Consider the following 23,604-nt stretch of genomic DNA (forward strand, 5'->3'; position numbering starts at 1 on the left):
TCCCTCTCTCGCGCTCATTCTTTCTCTGGCTTTATTTCTCCCTCAACTGTCGCTGCGCTATTATAACATTCACAAGGCTCACAAGGACTTGCGTATGACTCAATACTGTTTGACTTCCCACAATCAATGGCCCGCATAAAGATCCGTCTCAACATGTCTGACATCGGCCGTGTTAAATCGTACGAAATCTCAATCGAGGACATGAGCATCGCACTTCACCCAAAATCTATAACCTTGATGAGTTCGCCCTGAGCGGGAGCTTTACATATCCAACATATTGAAGGGTCTTGATCTGCTTTCCATTAATATTGGCATGTGTCTACATCCCAAAGAGCCATCTATCACAACAGGAGAGTATGCGGTTACTTAAACACAAACTAAACATGACATCTTCCTTGCCCAGAGCTGCCCAGCACCAGCCTGTAGCTTAGTGCCCCCTGGCTTGTTATCTTAAAGATTGCTATTGAATACCTGTCAAAGGTTATGGTGCCAGAGGTTGCCCTGCCATGAGAAAAAAAGGTGCAATGGGGTCAATGAAATTAGCCCTGAAAAATAAAGCATGTTGTGTGGCTAAAGGATAGCCATTTAACGTGCACAGTGTGCCTCATGAAAATTAACCTTGCCAAGTGAGTAAAATAAGGTATTACCCTGCTCCTGGGGACCCACTTTCCAACTAATCAAACACACCTGAATCAGCTAATCAAGGTCTTCAGGATCGCTTGAAAAGTCACAGGCCAGGTGAACAGAAGCAGGATTGAAATAAACTTTGGAGGACAGTGGGTCCCCAGGAGCAGGGTTGAAGATCTATGCTGCGTCCGAAACCGTGTACTATACTACATTTGAATTAGAACTACTTCACGGCAGTAGTTTCTAAAAAGGTAGTATGAATGAAATTCAGACGTACTATATCCGCCATGTTGTTACGTGACCTACAAGTGTCAGTTGTGTTGCTTCAGTTCCAATCATAAATCCTCTTCCAAGTGTCCATCGAATGCGCACTTCAGAATCTTTGCAGAAGTAGTAGGTCATTTGGCGACTTTTCACCTACTGTTCGGATATACTACTTTTGCCGTACTGTTTTTTGCATACTATACAGTAGGGAAGTATTCGATTTTGGATGCAGTGTTATAGGGTCTAAGGCCCTGTCCACACGAACATGGATATTTTCAAAACCGCAGCTTTTTCTATGCAGTTTGGCTGTTTGTCCACACACAAACACAGTATCTGGTCACTGAAACCAAAAATTTTTGAAAACTCCTACCAGGGTGAAGATTTTTAAAACTCCGGTTACAGTGTTGTTGTGTAGATGGTGAAAATGGAGATTTTGGCTTGTGACGTCGGAAACTGAATCGGTAATAACCTTTTTTCCAGGCATCTGATTGGCCAACATGGCTTTACGGTTAGAGTTAAAGTCAACGTTTTTTTTTTTTTTTTTTAAGTAAAATTAAATTATTTAATTAAAAATTAAAAATAAGCAGAGGAAGTGGCCACAAAAAAAGTGCACAAAAATGTTGTCACATCCCTTCCAAAAACTAAAAAAAAATAAATAAAAAAATAATAATATAATCTAACTGAAGTAAACAAAATAAAGTATAAGAAAAGACTACAGAAAAATACATATAATGGAGGGAGGGAGGTATGGGTGGATGGATTTTTCTAAAAAATTAAAAATTAAAAATATGGGCACAAAAATGTTTGGGTGAACAATCTCTTTTTTTTATTGAACAGATTTCACAAAGGCAAAGATTAGCCTATATGATGCTTCAAGTTCTTTGAAAAAATGGCAGTCATAAAAACAAACATACTTTAAGAAAAACAATGCAATTCTTGGCCAATAAGAAACTTTTATTAACAATAAATATTGTCCTCTACGTTGGCAAGGGTGGCAAAGAGTTCCTTTTGAACCCTAACTACAAATGAATGGGAGTCAAGTCTTTGATGAATCAAACATCTGTGTTAATAAGGTGAAAAAAAACTACTTTTAAAGATTAAAAGGTTCATTGACAATAGAACTGCACCTTAAAACATTAAACACGTTTTCACATCACATTAAACATGAATTGTCTCTCATCTCTGACAGATACGGACTGAAAACCGTTATACCAAAAAAAGACCAGTAAGTAATTGGAAAGAGTCTTTCTGAGAACAGCTTATCATGACTTCTATTGCTTTTAATTCCTGGACATTATAGGATGAAAATGCCTGAATTTATTGTACCCTTTTGCCTCTCTCTCTGTCTTCCTTTTTGGGTTCTTTTTTCTGAAAGGCTCTGGTGCTGTCAAGGTCGGAAGGAACACAGGACGCTGGAAATGATTAATCTGTCAATCTACATCAAAGCTTCCCGCTGTGTTCCCTCCCAATTGCCTCCCCAGCTCAGCGTGCGGAATGATAGGCTCTGCATTCTACTCTTCCAGCTTCAGCGTTCCCACTACAGCAGCCGGTAATATGATGACAAGCTAAAACGTAGCACATAAAATTACTTGTTGGAGCCTATTTTACATCTCTACCCCAAACTGTGCTTCCCTCTCTTATGTCCCTATGGCAGGCCATTTCACCATAAATACAATGATTACTGCTATTTTCAAAGCAGGTTCAAATCAGACCAAAAAAACCCACAATGCCATCTTTACCCGCCTTCTTGTCACAAAACACCAAGAAACAATAAACAATGCACTAACATCCACGCAAAGGGCAAGTATCTCATGAATCAAATGTAAAATGTACTATAATTTGAATCCGAGATACGCTTTTTGCAATGTAGTAAACAACAGGAGTGAATAAACAAAAAACAATTTCAATGGCATGATCAGCAGACATCGCCTTAGCACAGAATCCAAATACCATCGGACGTAACATTAAATCAGTATACATACACTAAGCAGGCCAAAAATAACAGCTAAATAACTTAAAGGGAGACCGGGGCTATTTGTCACATGGGCAAGTTGTCAAAGACTGAGTCAAAAACTGTGCTCTTATAACAAGAGTATTTGTATAAATGTTAAATTTATATTGGGCAGATCACATGGTTTATCAATTGATTAAATATTCTGTTGGCCAAAACAATGGGTTTTTTGGCACATCACTCAAAAATATAATAATAATGCCTTAATTTAAGCCTCTACAGCACAGTGTTGCCCTCAGGAAATGGAAAGTTTTCTTAAGCCCTATGTTTAGTAAATTTTTCATTAAATGATTACGACCAATTAGAAAGGTCGAGAAAGTACCAAAAAACAGTTCAGTAAGGTGTGGGACTCACTATTAAGCACCATTTAAAGGTAGGACGACCTGTTCTGACACATGGTCACAGGAGAACACGGTGTGAGAAGAAGGCAAGATTATTTGCTTTAATAATCTTATTCAAAATGACATGAACTGTACATAAAAAATATGTGTTTGTATGAAGATGTAGAGAAGCCTTTTGTCAGGTTTTATGAAGTTTTTTTTTTTATTTTGCATTTTCAAAAATTCAGTTTCTCTTTTTGGTTGCCTCAGGGCAACCTTGTGCGATAAGGGGTACTTTTCGAGGGTGTTGTGGACAATACCTCACATTGGCAACAATGTGTTATAAGAAGGGAAGATGCAGGGTTCATGGGTGTGCAGGAACACTCAAAGTGATGTGCAAAAACTGTAACATACACCACTATTCACAGCAGAGAAGAACTGCTTTTTGAAGTTTCGTACGGACTGAAATCTTATTACATGAAGTACATTATATGGCATAGCACACTACATGATACAGACTTATGCATGTATCATATTCAATATATCAATGTCTTTCAAGTGTTTTTCCCTTTTTACTTAATGATTTCTTGACATTTTATAAAAAAAAAAAAATGTGTTCCCTTTCAGTCGGTCACGTTCGACGTACGTCAGTAGTGACCGACGAATTGGGATATCGCTTAGAGAGCCCTATCAGCTTCGTGTAAACTAAAAGAAGCCAATGGAATTGGCGTGCGATATTTGCATGATGCGCACCGCCCCCGACAGGTGTATATAAATAGGAAGCAGATGCAATCGCACTCTGTCTTTCGCTTCGGAGCCATTCAGTGGTGTCCTGTTTAAGAAGACTGTTTGTGTGAACTAAACTGCCTCGAAGAGGATTCACAGCAAGCCGTGTGTGCCGGTGTAACGATGCTACAGCGAGGTCGCGAGCTCCCGAGGATCCGAGCTATAGCTCTCAACTGCTGTTTTTACAGCACACGCCTAGAGTGAAAGTGTGTGTGTTGCGATTTGGGCCGGTTCCTCGGTGTGTCCAGGGAGTGGTGTACCTGGCACATCGCGTCACTCCCCGTGTGCTTCGGCACGAGCGAGTTGACTGTTTTCCCCTTCTAAAAGAGCTTTACAGACGAACCCTGACAGTATGTCATTTCGTCTGTGCGTTGATGGGTGCGGTCGTTCCCTGGTCCCTGCTGATGGGCACAATCGTTGCATCTCGTGTTTGGGCATTCTGCACGCTGAAGCAGCTTTTGTGGATGGTTCATGTTCCCATTGCGGGAACATGACTATCGCGGTGCTGAGGTCGAGACTCTCCTTCCTGAAGTCTCAGGAAGCGGGGGTCCCCTCTCCTATGCCACGTACGAACGTTTTTTCCGGCCCCGGGAACCGGAATGACGGTACGGCGCTGTATAGGAAGGGTGACCTGAGGATTACGGTCAGGGCTTCCCCGCCGAGCGGAAATGCTCCTCGGGCCCCTGCCGCCTCATCAGCACCGCAACCCATCGTGCCACCGTTGGTTTCCGCTGGGCCCTCTACGGACTGTCCAGCCGTTACCTTTGGTGTGCCGGCGGCGGATCGGATGTCGATCGCTGCATCGGAAGGTGAGCCTGAGTCCTCGGGGGAGGATTCGGACGCGCTGCCGCCCGGGACGGTAGCGTTGCCCGAGTCGGATCCCGAGCTCATGGCTGTGCTCTCCCGGGCCGCCTTGTGCGTCGGGCTTGAGTGGAACCCTCCACCCTGTCCCGGCCCATCTCGGTTGGACGATTGGTACTTGGGGAGGGGTCGCGCTGGTCAAATCCAGCGTCCCGCCCCAATGCCTTTCTTCCCGGAAGTACACGATGAGGTGACCAGGTCTTGGCAAGCTCCGTATGGGGCTCGTACAGGGCCTGGTCCCTCGTCCGCCTTCACCTCCCTGGACGGCGGGGTAGCCAGGGGGTACGCGAGGATCCCGCCAGTCGAGCGGTCTGTTGCGACGCAGTTGTGTCCAACGGCCGCTGGCTGGCGCGGCGAGCCGCGTCTCCCGTCCCAGGCCTGTGAATTCTCAGCCGGTCTGACTGAGAAAGCTTACAGTGCCTGTGGGCAGGCTGCCTCTGCCCTGCACGCGATGGCCCTTTAGCAGGTCTATCAGGCAAAAGCGCTGTCGCAGATGCCCCAGGAAGGTCCTGACCAACAGCTGCTTGGGGAGCTGCGCGCTGCCACTGACCTTGCCCTCCGGGCAACGAAGGTGACAGCGCGTTCTGTTGGCCAGGCGATGTCTACTCTGGTAGTCCAGCAACGCCACCTCTGGCTGACCTTGGCAGACATGAGGGAGACCGACAAACATCGGTTCCTGGATTCCCCCGTGTCTCCGGTCGGCCTTTTCGGTGACGCGGTGGAGAGCTGTGCCCAACAGTCCTCCGCTGCACAGAAGCAGGCTGAGGCTATCAGACATGTCATGCCACAGCGGTCCGCTGCTGCCTCCACCCAGCCGCCCGTGGCTCAGCCTCAGCCCGCTCGTCGCCGAGGGCGCCCGCCTGCGTCTTCCTCCGCCCCTGCTAAGTCGGCAAAGCAGCAGCCTACACCAGGGTGCCGGTCGCGGACGTGGTGCCCAGCCCGTCTCTGCCAAGCCAGGTGGCAAGCGGTCAGGGAAAACTCGGCCCTGAGACGGGCGACCTGGAGCGGAAGGTCCCTGCCCTTTGGGAGAGTATTCCATCTGCTCTCCCACCCCCGGAGGAGGGCCGGGGGGGATTTTGTGGCGGCTGTCCATCTACCGCCGCTGGCTCTCCGGAGTCCAGCGGTACCCACTTTGCCACAAAAAGAGCAGTTTCCTCAAACTCCAGGTCACAAGAGGGCGCGTTCGCCAGTGTGCCAGGCCCCGCCTCGCCACTCGCAACCCCCTCCCATTCCGCCAGTAGGCGGCAGTGTGATGGCGCAGACCGTGTCCCGTGCGGCGTCTCCCATTCGCACTGCTGCCTCGCAGAGTCCGACCTCACTCCGGGCCGCTCCCATGCCGTCCGAGTCGGGTCCCTCGCTGCCTTGCTGCCCCACCCCCGGTGCGTCTGTGGTGCCTTTGGTCCCGCTGGCTCGGAGTCTGGAGGCGTGGATCACGCTTCCCAGCCCGTCCCGCTGGCTCATTCGCACTATCAGACTCGGCTATGCGATTCAGTTCGCCCGGCGTCCCCCGGTTTTCAGGGGTGTCCACTTCACTCAGGTGTCGTTGGACAGTGCACCTGTTCTCCAGGCGGAGATTGCTGTCCTGCTGGCGAAGGATGCAATCGAGCCGGTCCCTCCAGCTGATATGAAGTCGGGGTTCTACAGCCCCTACTTCATTGTACCGAAAAAGGGCGGTGGGCTACGGCCAATCCTGGATCTGCGCGTCCTGAACCGGTACCTCCACAAGATGCCGTTCAAGATGCTCACGCAGAAGCGCATTTTCGAATGCGTCCGTCCCCGGGATTGGTTTGCAGCAATAGACCTGAAGGACGCGTACTTTCATGTCTCGATTCTGCCTCGACACAGACCCTTCCTCCGGTTTGCGTTCGAGGGTCGGGCATATCAGTACAAAGTCCTACCCTTCGGGCTGGCCCTGTCACCCCGCGTCTTTACGAAGGTTGCGGAGGCGGCCATTGTTCCCCTCAAGGAACAGGGCGTTCGTATTCTCAACTATCTTGACGACTGGCTGATCCTGGCCAGCTCGCGAGAGCAGTTGTGCGAACACAGGGACATGGTTTTAGCTCACCTCAGCCGGTTGGGTCTTCGGGTCAACTGGGACTAGAGCAAACTCGCCCCCGGGCAGAGGATCTCTTGTCTCGGTCTCGAGCTAGACTCGGTCGCACGGACTGCGCGTCTCACAGAGGCGCGCGTCCAGTCGGTGTTGAACTGCCTGAGCTCGCTCAAGTGCAGGACAGCGGCTCCACTGAAAGATTTTCAGAGGCTCCTGGGGCATATGGCATCTGCAGCCGCGGTAACGCCGCTCGGATTGCTTCATATGAGACCGCTTCAACACTGGCTCCGCGGCCGGGTCCCGAGATGGGCGTGGCGGTGCGGCACGCTCCATGTCCCCGTGACACCGAGCTGCCGTCGCACCCTTGTCTGGTGGTTGGACCCTTCGTTCCTGTGGGCCGGAGTACCCCTCGAACGAGTGTCCAGGCACGCTGTGGTCTCCACAGATGCCTCTGCCACGGGATGGGGGGCCACGTACAACGGGCGGTTCGTCTTGCGCTGGCCCGCTTCAAGAAGCTGTTGTCAGGCAAGCACGTTCTAGTCCGCTCACACAGCACTGCGGCCGTTGCGTACATCAACCGTCAAGGTGGTCTACACTTCCGTCGCATGTCGCAACTCGCCCGCCATCTCTTGTTGTGGAGTCAGAAGGATCTGAGGTCCCTTCGGGCCACTCGTGTCTCAGGTGTGCTCAACCGTGCAGCCGACGAGCTGTCACGGCAGCATCCACTTGCGGGCGAGTGGCGGCTCCACCCCCAGGCGGTCCAGCTGATTTGGCAGCATTTCGGCGAGGCCCAGGTAGACCTGTTTGCCTCCCCGGAAACTGCCCTCTGCCAGTGGTTTTATTCCCTGACCGGCGGCACGCTCGGCACGGATGCCCTGGCACACAGCTGGCCCCCTGCGCAAATATGCGTTTCCCCCAGTGAGCCTTCTCGCACAACTCATGTGCAAGGTCAGGGAGGACGGGGAGCAGGTTCTGTTAGTGGCTCCATACTGGCCCACTCGGACCTGGTTCTCAGACCTCATTCTCCTCGCGACAGCCCCTCCCTGGCCGATTCCTCTGAGGAAGGACCTCCTGACTCAGAGACGGGGCACCCTGTGGCACCCGCGTCCCGATCTGTGGAACCTCCACGTGTGGTCCCTGGACGGGATGCGGAGGTTCTGAGTGATCTCCCGCAAGCGGTCGTAGACACCATCACTTCCGCTCCTTCCACTAGGAGTCTCTATGCGTTGAAGTGGAACCTGTTCGTCGAATGGTGCGCCTCTCGCCGAGAGGACCCCCGATCATGTTCGGTCGGATCCGTGCTTTCCTTTCTGCAAGATGGGTTGGAGCGAAGGCTGTCTCCCTCCACCCTGAAGGTGTATGTCGCTGCTATCACTGCACATCACCACACAGTTGAGGGTAAGTCCCTGGGGAAACACGATCTGATCATCAGATTCCTGAGGGGGGCGAGGAGACTAAATCCTCCTCGCCCTTCCTCCGTACCCTCTTGGGATTTGACCCTGGTTCTCACAGCTCTCCGAGGTCATCCCTTTGAGCCTTTGCGATCAGTTGACCTAAAATTAATGTCTCTCAAGACGGTTCTTCTGGTTGCATTGGCTTCCCTGAAGAGGGTAGGGGATCTGCATGCATTTTCGGTCGACGAAACGTGCCTAGAATTCGGGCCCGGTGATTCTCACGTCATCCTGAGACCCCGGCCTGGATACGTGCCCAAGGTTCCTACCACTCCCTTCAGAGATCAGGTAGTGAACCTGCAAGCGCTGCCCTCGGAGGAGGCAGACCCAGCCCTAGCTTTGCTCTGTCCCGTCCGCGCTCTGCGCGTTTACGTGGACAGAACGCGAAGCTTCAGGACCTCAGATCAGCTCTTCATCTGTTACGGAGGCCAGCAGAAGGGAAAGGCTGTCTCCAAGCAGAGGATGGCCCACTGGATAGTGGATGCCATCGCCTTGGCGTACGAATCCCAGGGCGTGCCTTGCCCGCTCGGGTTGAGAGCCCACTCCACCAGAGGGGTGGCCTCTTCCTGGGCGCTGGCTCATGGCGCCTCGCTGACAGATATCTGTAGAGCTGCGGGCTGGGCAACACCAAACACGTTCGCTAGGTTTTATAGCCTACGTGTAGAGCCGGTATCCTCACGTGTACTCGCATCCACTAGTCGGTAGACGTGTTGTACCCACTCTAAGTGTCGGCTTGCAATGCCATTCCCGCCACTGGCCGGATACGTGCATACTTTCACTCCAGTCGTGTTCCCCGCTTGGCGAACCCTGTTGAGTTCCTCCGCCTCCCCCTTCGGCTCGGACATTGCGGAGTGTCTGATGCCAGGCCTACATCCGTCGCTGACGCTGTCTGTTGGCTGGGGCCCATATGTCGTGACCCCTCTACGTGAGCGGTCCCATATGTGTAATTATCCACGGTTTAAAACTCCCTACGGGCCGAGTCCGTGTCTTTCCCTTAGCAGAGCCAGCTCTGCTGTCACCTGTCAGATGAGTCTCCCCCTACCAGGTGGAGCCATCCCAGGGACTCCATATGCGTACTGCCCCCCGGGCCAGTCCATATGTGTATTCCCACGTAAACTCCTCCCCCATTGGGTAGGTAGTGGTCTCCGCAGCGTCCCTTACGGGTTCGCTTCCCCAGTGTGTCTAGTTTACTTAGTGGGTAGTGGTTAGACAGCAGTAGACTCTCTCGGTGTAAGCTCGCCCCCTTCACCGCCAGCCGGTGCTATGGGCGGCTGAGCTTGCGCTGGGCACTGGAAGGGGTTTCGTAACGGTGGCGCTTTAGTTGGGATCCCAATTCGTCGGTCACTACTGACGTACGTCGAACGTGACCGACTGAAAGGGAACGTCTCGGTTACGTATGTAACCCTCGTTCCCTGAAGGAGGGAACGGAGACGTATGTCCCGTCGCCACAGTTTCTGTACCCTCGCTGTAGCGCGGACACCAGTTGTCTCCTCAGCGAAAAACAGAGTGCGATTGCATCTGCTTCCTATTTATATACACCTGTCGGGGGCGGTGCGCATTATGCAAATATCGCACGCCAATTCCATTGGCTTGTTTTAGTTTACACGAAGCTGATAGGGCTCTCTAAGCGATATCCCAATTCGTCGGTCACTACTGACGTACGTCTCCGTTCCCTCCTTCAGGGAACGAGGGTTACATACGTAACCGAGACGATTTTGATGATAATTTTCTCTATGATTCTATACCATTGTCACACAACGTTGCCCTGAGGCAACGAAAAATATTTTGGGGTTGGGGGAGGGTGGGGGGGCAAACTTTTTTTTTTTTTTTTTTTTAAATCAATAAAATGTTCCCAAATGAACCAAAAATTATGTGGAATTTTTTTTTTTTTTTTTCATGTGCCATCAACATGTGTGCAGTAGAGGGATGTATTTGAATTGCATATTTAAAAAAAAAAACTATCCTTAGAATCAGCATACATCTGTTCATTGTGAAAACGATTACATTTATTAAGTTGAAAAGTATAAACATGGTTAAAATATGGCTATTGGCTATCTATGAAATTAGCAATATTAGTTAAAATGTATGAGACTGAAACAAATTGGATTCGTTAATAAATATATAAACCTGGTTAATGTGCATTTAAAACATATTAGTGTTTTATTAGTACCATTAAAGAAGTTTATTAGTTTATGTTAAAATTAGGTAATCCAAAAGAATGGGCATTTTATATGCTATTCAAATACATAAATCTTAAATTTAGGCCTTAATATTTTTTGAGTGCACTTTTGTGCTTCAGTTTTTTTTTTTTTCCGGTTTACATTTTGCTTAAAAGCCTATCATATAGGCTGTGTAATGGCAGGTTCCTATTGTGACAACTTAACCATATACGGTACTGTGCAAAAGTCTTAGGCCGTCAGTATTTTCACCCCCCAAAAAGTTTTTAAGCCAGTTATTTATATGTTTTGCTGTAGTGTGTCAATAGGAAATATCCGTTCACATTTCCAAACATTCATTTTGCCATTAATTGTAATAATCCAGTGAGATTTTTGAATACACAAGGAGTCAGCCAGTGCTCCACACAGTGATCTGATCTCACCATCATCAAATCCGTCTGTGATTACATGAAGAACCATATGAAACTGAGACAAGCCAAATCCAGAAGAACTGTGGCAGTGTCTCCAAGAGATTTTAAGAAACCTGCCTCCAAAGCTACAAGAGCTGTACAGCTGGACAAGAGCTGTTTTAAATGCAAAGGGTGGTCACACAAAATATTGTTTTGATTTAGTTAATATAAGTTAATTGATAAATAAAATCTATTTATAACAGTATTTTTTAAAAACATCCTCACTTTACAGCATTTTTACACAAGTGCCTAAAACTCTTCACAGTACTGTATCTTTGCAGGTTTCTTTAAGCATCTTAAGGACACGGCCACAGTTCTCCTGGATTTAATTTGGTATCAGTTTCATCTGTTTCTTCATGTAATCACAGACGGATTCGATGATGGTGAGATCAAATCACTGTGTGGAGCACCGGCTGTTGTCAGACTCCTTGTGTATTCAAAAATCTCACTGGATTATTACAATTAATGGCAAAATGAATGTTTGGAAACGTGAACGGATATGTCCTATTGACACACTACAGCAAAAGATATAAATAACTGGCTTAAAACTTTTTTTGGGGGGTGAAAATACTGGCATGCCTAAGACTTTTGCACAGTACTGTAGTGTGACATCAACATCTGCCCAATATCACATAACCAGGCTATTGACTATGCCACACTGAGAAAGTGCTTGCCAATTTTTTGTGCAATATGCATCAGATAGTCTATGATAAGGCATACTGTAAATTTTTCTTTCCTTGCAATTAGTACCAGCCTGTTGTGGCTCAAGAGGAAGGACTGGTGCTTTTCAAAGTGCATCCAGAGCATTAAGGTGCACTTAAGAAGGACACTGTGTCTTCATGTAGGTTTAATCAGAAAAAAGCACTCTTCCACATGCACTCGACTCTTGGAGCGATAACCAAACCACATTACCCACAAAGCAAGCGAATGCTAATTGCGGACGGCCAATGTAGTTTATTAAAAGTTTAGAAATCAGTCCAAGATGCGTACAAATCCATTAGATTTTTATTAGTGCCTTAAAAGAGTTATGCGATTCCCCGGGATCCAGTCCGCGTCAATCAGCCATGGTAAATTGGATTCTTGAATAGGGAAATCCCTGGGGGAGGGTTGATGCTATCTGGATCAGACGCAGTGTTGATTTTTTCCCAACCCTTCACTGCTCGGTGCTCCTGTTCTCTCCAGGTTCTGTTCTCACTTTAGTACCAACCAAACCATAATACGTATTGATTAACTCATTACTGTGCATTATTCACTTGCTTTGGGCTTGGACTGTGCTTAAAGTCAGCACCTTAGGACCTGTCAGTTTGAGGTGGCCAAGGAAGGAGGTTTCTGGACACCTGCAAAAGAAGGAGGGGGTAAAAAAGTAGGGCAGAAGAGGTCCCATTTCCTGCACTTGTGTGACATGGTACATATATACATTAATATATATATATATATATATATATATATATATATATATATATATATATATATATATATATATATATATATATATATATATATATATATACACATTAATATATATATACACATTAATATATATATACACATTAATATATATATATATATATATATATATATATATATATATATATATATATATATATATATATATATATATACACACACACATACGCAAACATACATATACACACATACATACATATTTACATCTACAAAAAAATATTCCTTAAATTCTAAATCCAGCAAAGAAAAAGGATGTACAAAAAAAGATTCATAATAAGGCTGTTTGTGTTTTTACAGAAAGCACATAATTGAGAGGAAGGTTTTGCTTTCAATAAAAAGATGTAATCTGAGGTCATGGCAGCAATTAGTTTGTATGTCAATGCTCCCATGATGCTCTGCACTGGCTTCAGCCTCCCCATTAGTGGTCTGCTTGCCGGCGAGCCAAACCGCGTGGTGCAATATCTAGATAATCAGAGATGAGGCCGATAAATGAAGTTTGATTTCAGGGGACAAGGTCAGGCGCTGAACGGACACAGGTCAAAAAACTAGCATCGGGGTGAGCCATCTCCTTACGAGCAGAGCAGACCACGCCGCATGGATAGGTCGACCCCCTTTTAATTCACAAGTCATTTGCTTCATCTGCCATGTGAAAACGACACATTAGGGCACCGCAGTGGCCATTGTCCAGTCACGTGACCGCAGGAAAATTAGACCGGCATGTTTTTGTATATTTTCCACCGTGTCCGCGGCTCGCTTGATTGAGTGATTTCCGATACAGCGTCAGGGCGAATCACAATCACTTAATACGATCTTTGGGAAGTGGGGCTGAAGAGGACACAAGTATTAATATAAGACTGTGCAGAAACTGACACTCTGTCCCTAAGCCCTGAGGCAATATTACTTGCGACCCCCCTCCCTCCTTCCTTGATAGAAGAAATGCTGTCTCCATAGCAATTACCTAAGTCTTTTATCAGTCATTTCAAAGGAAGAAAATTAGGGCAATTGTGTCAGGACAGTCATATGGGCAGAAATTGCACACTTATTCGGACCACTTATGTCTGTGACTTTGTTCCTGGATGATGGGGGCTATTGTTCGCTGCCATGTCTTTGAAAGCTTGATTGGGTTTGAGCAGATGTACTGTACCAGAAAGGGACAGCTTTTGTTTCCTCAGCTACTCCTTTTTATTTTAGTTCTAGTTGAATATAAATTACAGCTCTGTCTCTGTTTACACAGAGAGCCTTTTAAACACATCACGCTACTTATTTCACTGGCCATAGCCAAATATGACGGTAAAAAAAAATCATAACACGTCTGATTAAAATATCTGTTTTTATCACATCTGTGAGTTTAAGCTCTTTTTTTGAGAGGCGAAAAAAGAGGCACTTGAATGCTTGGCTTAAATTTAAGTAATTGAAGAGCATGCATTAATTACCAGAGCAGAACATTTTACTACTTACAGGGAACTGACACTGCATATTGATTGAAATTAGAAGGAGGGGGAGTTAAAAATCAGTGAAATTAAAATAAGCAGGATTTAACTGGTCAAAATCGTGTAATTAGAAAAGAGGAAGATAATTGCTCGCAGGACATAATCCAGCGCCCCGAGTATTGTAAGGGAAAAGCCCCGATGATTTCCTTGCATGAGACGATAAGTCTAACTTAGCTTAAATGCTAGCAATGCTCAGCCAGGGACCTGCGAGCCTAATCTATCCCCAGTTCACTGCCCATGCCCTGTTCTCTGTCTGTCTTAGCATATTGATTTCCAAGCTGTCTTATTGGTTCCTAACATAATTATACTAGGAGTAGGTCTCTTAGTGCAGCTAATACATTTACACCATGGCATCTAGGGAAGCTTATAGTCATGTCATTTATTCAGGCAGAGGATTGTGGCTGCTAAAAGGCTGCTGTAAGCAGTGAATTTGAGGATTTTCTGAAATGAGAGAGAGAATTAAGTTGCAGCCCACAAGAAATGCCCAAATCAATATGCTCTCATCAAAAAAAAAAAAAAAAAAAAGAGAGAGAGAGAGAGATAGGCCTCATAACCTTTAACCATGAAAATATACTGCTTTATCATGGGCTCCTATGTGTGAGTGCATGTGTGTTATATCACAAAAAGAACAATAAAATGTGAAAAAGGCCTTAAATTTAACATGACTGCAACCACATTATGCATGTAAAATAGACAAATTATATGCCAATTAAAAAAGAAAAATCAATAAAAAAGGGGCAGGATTTACTGGATGATGGGTGTTACATACAAAGTACAATGTGACTTTACTTAAATAGTGCCTGCTTAACCAAAAATGTGTTAACATCCCGAACCGTACAGAACAGACGTCACAATTAGCAGAGGTGGAAGTAACGAATTACAACTACTCACGTTACTGTAATTAAGTAGTTTTTTCGGGTTTTTGTACTTTTTTGAGTACATTTTTTAATCTGTAATTTTACTTGTACTTAAGTACAAATTAAGCTTAGAAATCTACTTCGCTACTTGTAAAACCACATTCCGTTACTGAGTACGCCAACAATTTGAATTAATATTGAAACCATATGGTCTGCTTTGACCAGCATATCGGTAGCCAATAAAGTTATACGATCGTAAACGGACCAATGAAAACCCTGAAATTTTACCAGCGGCGCGTTCTCATCTCTCATATCCCCGACGCCTCCTCCTCCTGTCACTCGTTTCAGTTACAGCGCAGGATTGCAGGTATTGCGCATAATTTTAATCATACCCGCAGGTTTGTGGAGAGCGCATTATTGTATCGCGAGAGCACATTCATGTAATAGCTGAAAACGACACAAGCTCTCAAATAAACACGTGAACTGCCTCTCCACTGAGCGCGCGCTCTGTGTAGTGTGCAATTGTGAATCTCTCCGTGCTCTTAAAATAAACGTTGTCAAAAGTTATCAAACAATCATAATAGACTTCCATGAATGGCCGATGAAAATGCTACAGTCTCAACAAACAAAAGTGGATCTTTAATTTCTTTACAATGTAGCCAAGATGTATGTTTCAGAATGGGGCATTTATATGATTTTTACATAATAAATAACCTAGTCTGTGTAACTGCATCACTATACAAACATTATAGGTCAAACCATTCTGATGCTTTTTATCTAAATAACATTAAATGGCTCTTAAAAGGGTTAGTTTAACCAAAAAATGAAATTTTTGTCATTAATTACTCACCCTCATGTCATTTCAAACCCGTAAGACCTCCATTCATCTTCAGAACACAAATTAAGATATTTTTGATAAAATCCGCTTTCTGACCCCAGACTGCAACGCAATTGCAACTTTTGCAGGTCCAGAAAGATAGTAAAGACATTGTTAAAATAGCCCATGTGACTACAGTGGTTCAAGCTTAATGTTATAAAGCGACCAGAATACTTTTTGTGTGCAAAAAAACTAAAATAACGACTTTATTAAACAATTTCCTCCCTCCGTGTCACTCTCTGACAGTGTTCGTGTGAGCAACACAGCGCATTCATGTGACGCTGACACAGAATCAGGCCAATAAAATGAGCTGACTGTGTTTACTACGTCAACAGTGTCAGAGACTGACATGGAAGAGAATAAATTGTTGAATAAAGTGTTTGTTTTTTTGTTTATTTTGTGCACAAAAAGTATTCCGGTCGCTTCATAACATTAGGGTTGACCCATTGTTGTCACATGACTGTTTTAACTATGTCTTTACTACCTTTCTGGGCCATAAAAAGTGGTAATAACGTTGCAGTCTATGGAGGGTCAGAAAGAGCTCAGATTTCATCAAAAAGATCTGAATTTGTGTTCTGAAGATGAACGAAGGTCTTATGAATTTGGAACAACACAAGAGTGAGTAATTAATGACAGAATTTTCATTTTTGGGTGAACTAACCCTTTAAGATACAGGGCATATAAAAATTCAGTGTTGTTATATTTCATATACCTCAACTGAATTGAGGTAATTTGTTTTTGTTCCTGTTTTATTACTGACTGTTTTCTTGTCTTTTTTTGTAAATTCAATTCAGTTTGAAATCAGGCTTTCGTGTGCTGCATGTGAGCTACTGCAACAAAGTTACCCTACTGTAAAGACACAAATACACAGAGTGAGCAAATATTTAAGTGAAATTATTGTAACGGTAATTGATCAATGTTATTGGTATTTAAAATGATACTGAATATTGATCATTTGTATTGTATTGAAGTTAGAAATTCCAGTATTGTGACCACTAATTCATGCACTTCATGAATAAGGTGAAAGTGCTTTGTTAAAAAGTAGCTACTTTCTACTGATTGATTGAATATGGTTTGGCAATTCATTAAATATAGCCGGCTAAAAAGTAACTAGTAATTTTAGTACTTTGAGTAGTTTTTGAGAAGAGTAATTTGTACTTTTACTCGAGTACTTTTTTGACACCAGTACTTTAACTTGTAATTGAGTATTATTTCAGCAATGTAACAGTACTTGTACTTGAGTACAATTTTTTAGTACTCTTTCCACCACTGACAATTAGGTTCATGCAGTTAGAAGACGAATACAGTCAGTCACAAGCGATTTACACTCCAATCCAGAAGGGGGCACGTGTGGTAATGCAACGCTGTTTGCTAACCACCACAACAAGAAAAAGCACAGCAGAAGAAGAACAGACAATGTAGATATGCATGTAATATCTAGATGTGTGTTTCAACCGTGGAAAGACATCAATAAAACAGCTTGAGAATAATATTTCATGTAGCATGACATTTACCTCAGGCAAGTCATTCAGTTTCCACAGCATGTTAGTTCACTAGAGAAATGAACTCTAGAGGGGAGCATTTCACTAAATATATCCACCATATTAGCTTACATATTCATTATATTAACTTTACCAGTTATTAATGTCTTAATTATTTAATATATGTTTAAATAAATTAGTCATGAAAACAAGTTATGATAGCAACTGCATAAATGTATAATTTAAAAAATGAATTGAAGAAATAATTTTATAATTAGATTTAGAAGTGAAAAACCTGCCTTATGTGCAATTTACAATTTTACATTATTTGAGTATTGATTATTATATCTAAAACTAAATAGCAACTGAATTGAATAGTTTGGGCTATGTTTTAATTGTAACCTTTAACATTATAGTAATGTGCCAGAAAGGGCTCCCTGTATATAGTTTACAGCATTAGCTGAGGTTTATCCTTAAGAAAATGTTAATTATAATTTAATTTATTTAAAGAGAGAGACAATTTTTCAATAAACCACTTTTTAATTTTTAAAAAAAGAAGAAAAAAAGAAGCAATTTTATGTTTAGTTTTAGTCCCCTCTGCTGTACCAAACCCATACCGAACCATGACTTCAATACCGAGGTACATACCGAACAGCACTGTTTGTGTGCCGTTACACCCCTATTAAATACTACTTACAAAATGCATTTAAGTGTATCTTTACTTTTACATTGCCATATAAGCAACCAGTCAGTATCAGTGATTAGTTTAATTCACTAAAAAGAACCGACTCACTTGAGTCAATCAGAATGTGCTGGTCACGCATGTTTTTGATTCACTAACAAGGACTGGTTTATAAGAGTTAGGGGTCATTCACACAGAAAGCATTTTTGTGTTAAAAAAAAAAAAAAAACTGCAAGACACAGGACAGTTGAATGAATAAAAGCACAAGGTTTCGATATATGTTTTGTTTTAAAAGTTGAAATTTTTGGAGAGCTGTGTCCTGTGAGATGCAGCAAAAGATGCAAGACGAGAGCACAACGGTCAAAGACATCCATCTAGTGCATGCCTACATAGAGAACAAAAAAGGGAAAAGCAGTACAGAGGAATACAAACACATGTTCTGTGTGAATGACCCCTAATTCATGAAGATAATACATGAAGTATGCTTCATGCTGTAGATTAGCAGTGTTGCCATGTTAATGTGGAAAAGTATTTAGTAGGGTGTTCCGAAAAATCTGTGAGAACAGTTGTAAACAACAGAACCGAATGTTGTAAACAAAATACTAAATAGCTATTTTGTTATTGGTTAGCAGGTTAGCATCATCATAAAAGAACAAATGTTTCAAAGAAGGAGCAAGTTATTACAATTATTTTATGAGATTATAAAGTTTTTGTTCTTTGGAATAACACACACTGATAAATCCTTCTCAATAAGACCAGGAACGTGCAATAATAAAGTAAATTGTGTCAATTTTCGTTTGATGTTAACTTTAAAATTTACTAAGATACTATAGCTACCAGTAGCAGTGAATGGGCTCATATGCTTAGCACAAGATTTACTGTTCAGAAGAGACGGTGAGAAGCAAAGCTAATGCCAGAAACAGCTCCCTTGTGCCTCGTACTGCAAAATTAGCAGTTTAATGATATGATCACTCAACAAGCGACCCTGACTGCTTTCCCTTGCATATGCACATCTTGTCAATGGCAGATCATGTTCTCCTGCATCTTACGGCAGAAGGAAATACAGCAGAAAATAGGGTCATTGTCTATTTATTCTTCTCCTCCTAATTGTTGTCAGAGTCTGACCTGAAATTCAGAGACAGTATTTTTCAAAGTCAAGGCTGCAGATGCGCTCGGCCATTTATCACGGTTTGTTCCTTATCCTTAGAGCAGCACGGGCGTGCGAAGGTCTGTTTCTTCTTTAATTCCCAAGATTTTGTTGTTAATGGAGGAAGCTGCCTCATAAATTAAGGAAGCACTCAATTACAGAGCTTGACAGAGGTAGATCAGAGGGCAGCCATTGGTCACCCCTGGCAGGTGAGGCCAAACACCCGCAACACGAGATTTATATGAATTAACAGGTATTACCTGAATTACATTATATTGACTAGCACCACCAGAACCACTGTATGTGCCATGCAGCCTTGCGACATATTCCCAGAATTCAAGATGGGCACTCATCACATCATATTATTCTCAGAAAAGAGAAAAAAAAAATCATCCATTCTCCCTGACGATACATTTTTCATTTCATCAACAAAGCAGAGAGACCCACTGACAATTCATGGCTTTTGCCAGCATCATTTAAAGCTGGGGCTGTCACTTGAATGTCTCATTTCTATTTTATTCATTTCTTCATAGGGATGGTAAGCGCAAGACGCTCTATTCTTACCCTGGGGAGAGAGGACAGGCTGAGGGGGGTGTGTTTCTGAGACTGAGACCCTTTCACACACACAAGCCATCGGCCATCAGATCACACCACAATCAGGCATTCCTCCACCTTGTCACTTCTGAGCCAGAACTGAAGGATCAGCCGGCCGTTGGGGCTCTCTGAGTGAAAAGAAAAAGCAAGCCGAGCATTTACATTTCGGCTACCAGCGGATGAACCTTATGAATCCGTCTGAGGTCACATGTCGAATGCGTCAAAGCGCGTGAAGAATAGAGGCCCGATGATAAATCTAATAAAGAAGCTTTGAGTATTAGGAAAAACAGCGTAGCTGAACAAAACCACATTTGCGTTTGAGAGGAGCCACTTATCAAAGATGATCCAAGCTTGTGGCAATCTTGAAAGCGTGTACGTCCTTTGTTATGAAATTGCATTGTTCGATAGAGGTAGTTTTTTTCCGTACACGTTTTTTTTTTTTTCTTACAAGGTAGGGTATTAATTCACGCTAGACACATTTTGTAAATGACTTTCCTTTAAATCACATCTAAAAGCCCTGGAAAAACTAATGATTTTTATTAGATTACTATTCTTAAGGATGCATTAGACAAATAGCAGGAAGTTACACTCTGCAGCCCCGGTAATGCAATAAAGTTCCAATTATAACACTTACGTACAATAAGTGGGCTTCTTTTTGCAGCGCTGCACACAAATCATCATTATATTTCTAATGCTATCTGGATGTGAAAGCTTCAGACACGTAATACGTTTTTCCACCGTCTAAAAAACAGGGTAATCGCCCCAAAACTGTCAGGCTGCATTTGTTCGGATATGACGGCATCAATCATACTCTACAGGACACCCTGAAGGTCGAAGGTTAGAAGAATATCAGCTACCCTTGTTCTGTTTTGCCTTTTTATTAGCCTCATCCCTTGCGTTCCCTCTCAGTCCCTCAGAGTCTAGCACTCGTCAATGACACAACATAACCAACGGTGTATTTACAGGGGGTGCTGGGATTAGCCGTTAGCTCATAAATGAGAGCCTGTTCTTGGCTGTAGGCAAGGATCCGCCTGCTAGGCAACACGGATGACCCCAGCGGCCAGCTGGTCGTCGTTTCCAAACGCAATCGTGTGGCGCGAGGCGGCAGAACATCACACGGTCCTGGCCGCCCGGGCTTTACCGCAGTTAAAGGGTACCGTTTGGCTTCTCTTCCGCTCCGCCCCTTTGGCAACAGAGGTAGGACCATGTGACTCTCTGTAGGGAGAGAGGACCAAAGCTAATGAAAGTAAACATGCAGAGACTCAACAGTAGGCTTTCCTTTCAAATGAAGTTTTTTCAAAAAGTGAAAAACATGTTATTCAGAGAGAGTCAACCTGCAGGGACTGGCTGAGAGACACAAAGGCTGGAGAATGATTGAAAACATCAAACGGCAGTGTTTTCCATCCCGCTGGTGTGGCCTCTGAGATTGCCTTAGCTGGAGATGTTCATTGGTGTCAAAGGATTCCACATTGAACTATAATGATATTCAAGTATCCTTCTCTTTTTTCTTTTAAAGAAATATACCATTCACACAACATTATCATTCAACTAAGAAACACATTGAGAATTTATTCATTTCCTTTCTTCATGGGTTTAATAAGCCTTCGGGGGACTTCCGACAGAGGGAATCAGTTTTCCGGGAACGTGATGATATACACTACACATTTCACATAAAAGGTTGGCGGGCTTTAGCACGGCATTTGACCAAAGGTCAAACAGAAACAAAGCATGGAGGGTGGTCAGTTGGACGAGGCAGCGAGAGCTTGCCAGGCTCACACCTCACATCTAAAATAGGATCTAACGTCTCTGCCATTTGCCCCTACGCTCCTGCAAATAAAATAAATAAAAAAATCTAATCAAATAAAGTATAGAGAAATTATCAATAAAAAATGGAACCTGGGTATTGCACAAGACCATGAAGGCACAGACTCACTGTAAGGCACAATGCACAAGTATTCTTTTGAAATATCCGCTAATCAAAATGACACAGATATCTCACATTCACTACTAAAAAATACATTCTATGCAAAAATAATAAAGGCAATATATAATGACTGTAATATATGTACCTACGTATGTGTGTGTGTGTGTGTGTGTGTGTGTGTGTGTGTGTGTGTGTGTGTGTGTGTGTGTGTGTGTGTGTGTGTGTGTGTGTGTGTGTATAACCGCTACACTAAGTGTTAAATTCTTTAGTGTTTTTGAAAGAATTCTCTTATGCTCACCAAGGCTGTATTTATTTGATCAAAAATGCATTTAAAGAGCAATATTGTGAAATATTATTACAATTTAAAATAACTGTTTTCTATGTGAATACATACAAAACAGTTTTATTCATAATAAACAATTTATTCCTGTAATGGCAAAGCTGAATCTTCAACATACATTACTTCAGTCTTCAGTGTCACATGATCCTTCAGAAATCATTCTAATATGCTGATTTGGTGCTAAAGACAGATTTCTTATTATTATCAGTGATGAAAAAAGTTTTTGCTGTGTAATGTTTTTGTGGAAATCGTGATAAACTACCATTCATAAGTTTATGGGTAAAATTAAAAAAAATAAAAATAATAATACTTTTACTCAGCAAGGACAAATTAAATTGATCAAAAGTGACAGTAAATACATTTATAATGTTACAAAATATTTCAATTTCAAATAAATGCTGTTCTTTAGAACTTTCTAAACTTTCTACTTTACTTTCACCAAAGTATCTTGAAAAAAAATATATCAAGGTTTCCACAAAAAATATTAAGCAGCAAGAACTGTTTTCGACATTGATAATACCAAGAACCATCGTTAATAATTGAACACCAGTAATTGATAATAACTGAGCACCAAATAAGCATATTACCGTAATTTCTATAGGATCATGTGACATTGAAGACTGAAGTAATGGCTGATGAGAAAATGCAATTCTGCCATCACAGGAATAAATTTATATTTTAAATATTTTTTAAATTGTAAAATTATTTGACATAATTAATGTTTTTGATCAAATAAATGCAGCCTTGGTGAGCATGAGAGACAATAAATAAATAATAATAATACAATTTTTATATATAATTAATAATAAAATTTTAAATATATTTTTGACCAGTAGTGTACTGAATATATAATATATATATATATATATATATATAAATATATATATATATATATATATATATATACAGACTATATTGCCAAAAGTTTTGGGACACCTGCCTTTACGTGCACATGAACTTTCATGACATCCCATTCTTAATCCGTAGGGTTTAATATGGAGTTGGCCCATCCTTTGCAACTACAACAGCCTCAACTCTTCTGGGAAGGCTTTCCACAAGGTTTAGGAGTGTGTTTATGGGAATTTTTGACCATTCTTCTAGAGCACATTTGTGAGGTCAGGAAGTGATGTTGATAAGAAGGCCTGGCTCGCAGTCTCCGCTCTAATTCATCCCAAAGGTGTTCTATTGGGTTGAGCTCAGGACTCTGTGCAGGCCAGTCAAGTTCCTCCACACCAAACTCGCTCATCCATGTCTTTATGGACCTTGCTTTGTGCACTGGTGCACAGTCATGTTGGAACAGGACGGGGCCATCCCCAAACTCCACTGCTCTAGAGTCCAGTGGTGGCGTGCTTTATACCACTGCATCCGACACTTTGCATTGCACTTGGTGATGTAAGGCTTGGATGCAGCTGCTCGGCCATGGAAACCCTTTCCATGAAGCTCTCTACTCACTGTTCTTGAGCTAATCTGAAGGCCACAAAAAGTTTGGAGGCCTGTAGCTATTGACTCTGCAGAAAGTTGGCGACTTCTGCCCACTGTGCACCTCAGCATGCGCTGACCCAGCTCTGTGATTTTACGTGGCCTGACTTACGAGTTGCTGTTGTTCCCAATTGCTTCCACTTTGCTATAATACCACTAACAGTTGACCGTGGAATATTTAGTAGTGAGGAAATTTCACAAATGGACTTATTGCACAGGTGGCAACCTATCACGGTACCACGCTTGAATTCACTGAGCTCCTGAGAACGA

The sequence above is a fragment of the Chanodichthys erythropterus genome, chromosome 23 (assembly GCF_024489055.1).
Source record: "Chanodichthys erythropterus isolate Z2021 chromosome 23, ASM2448905v1, whole genome shotgun sequence".
Lineage (NCBI taxonomy): Eukaryota > Metazoa > Chordata > Actinopteri > Cypriniformes > Xenocyprididae > Chanodichthys > Chanodichthys erythropterus.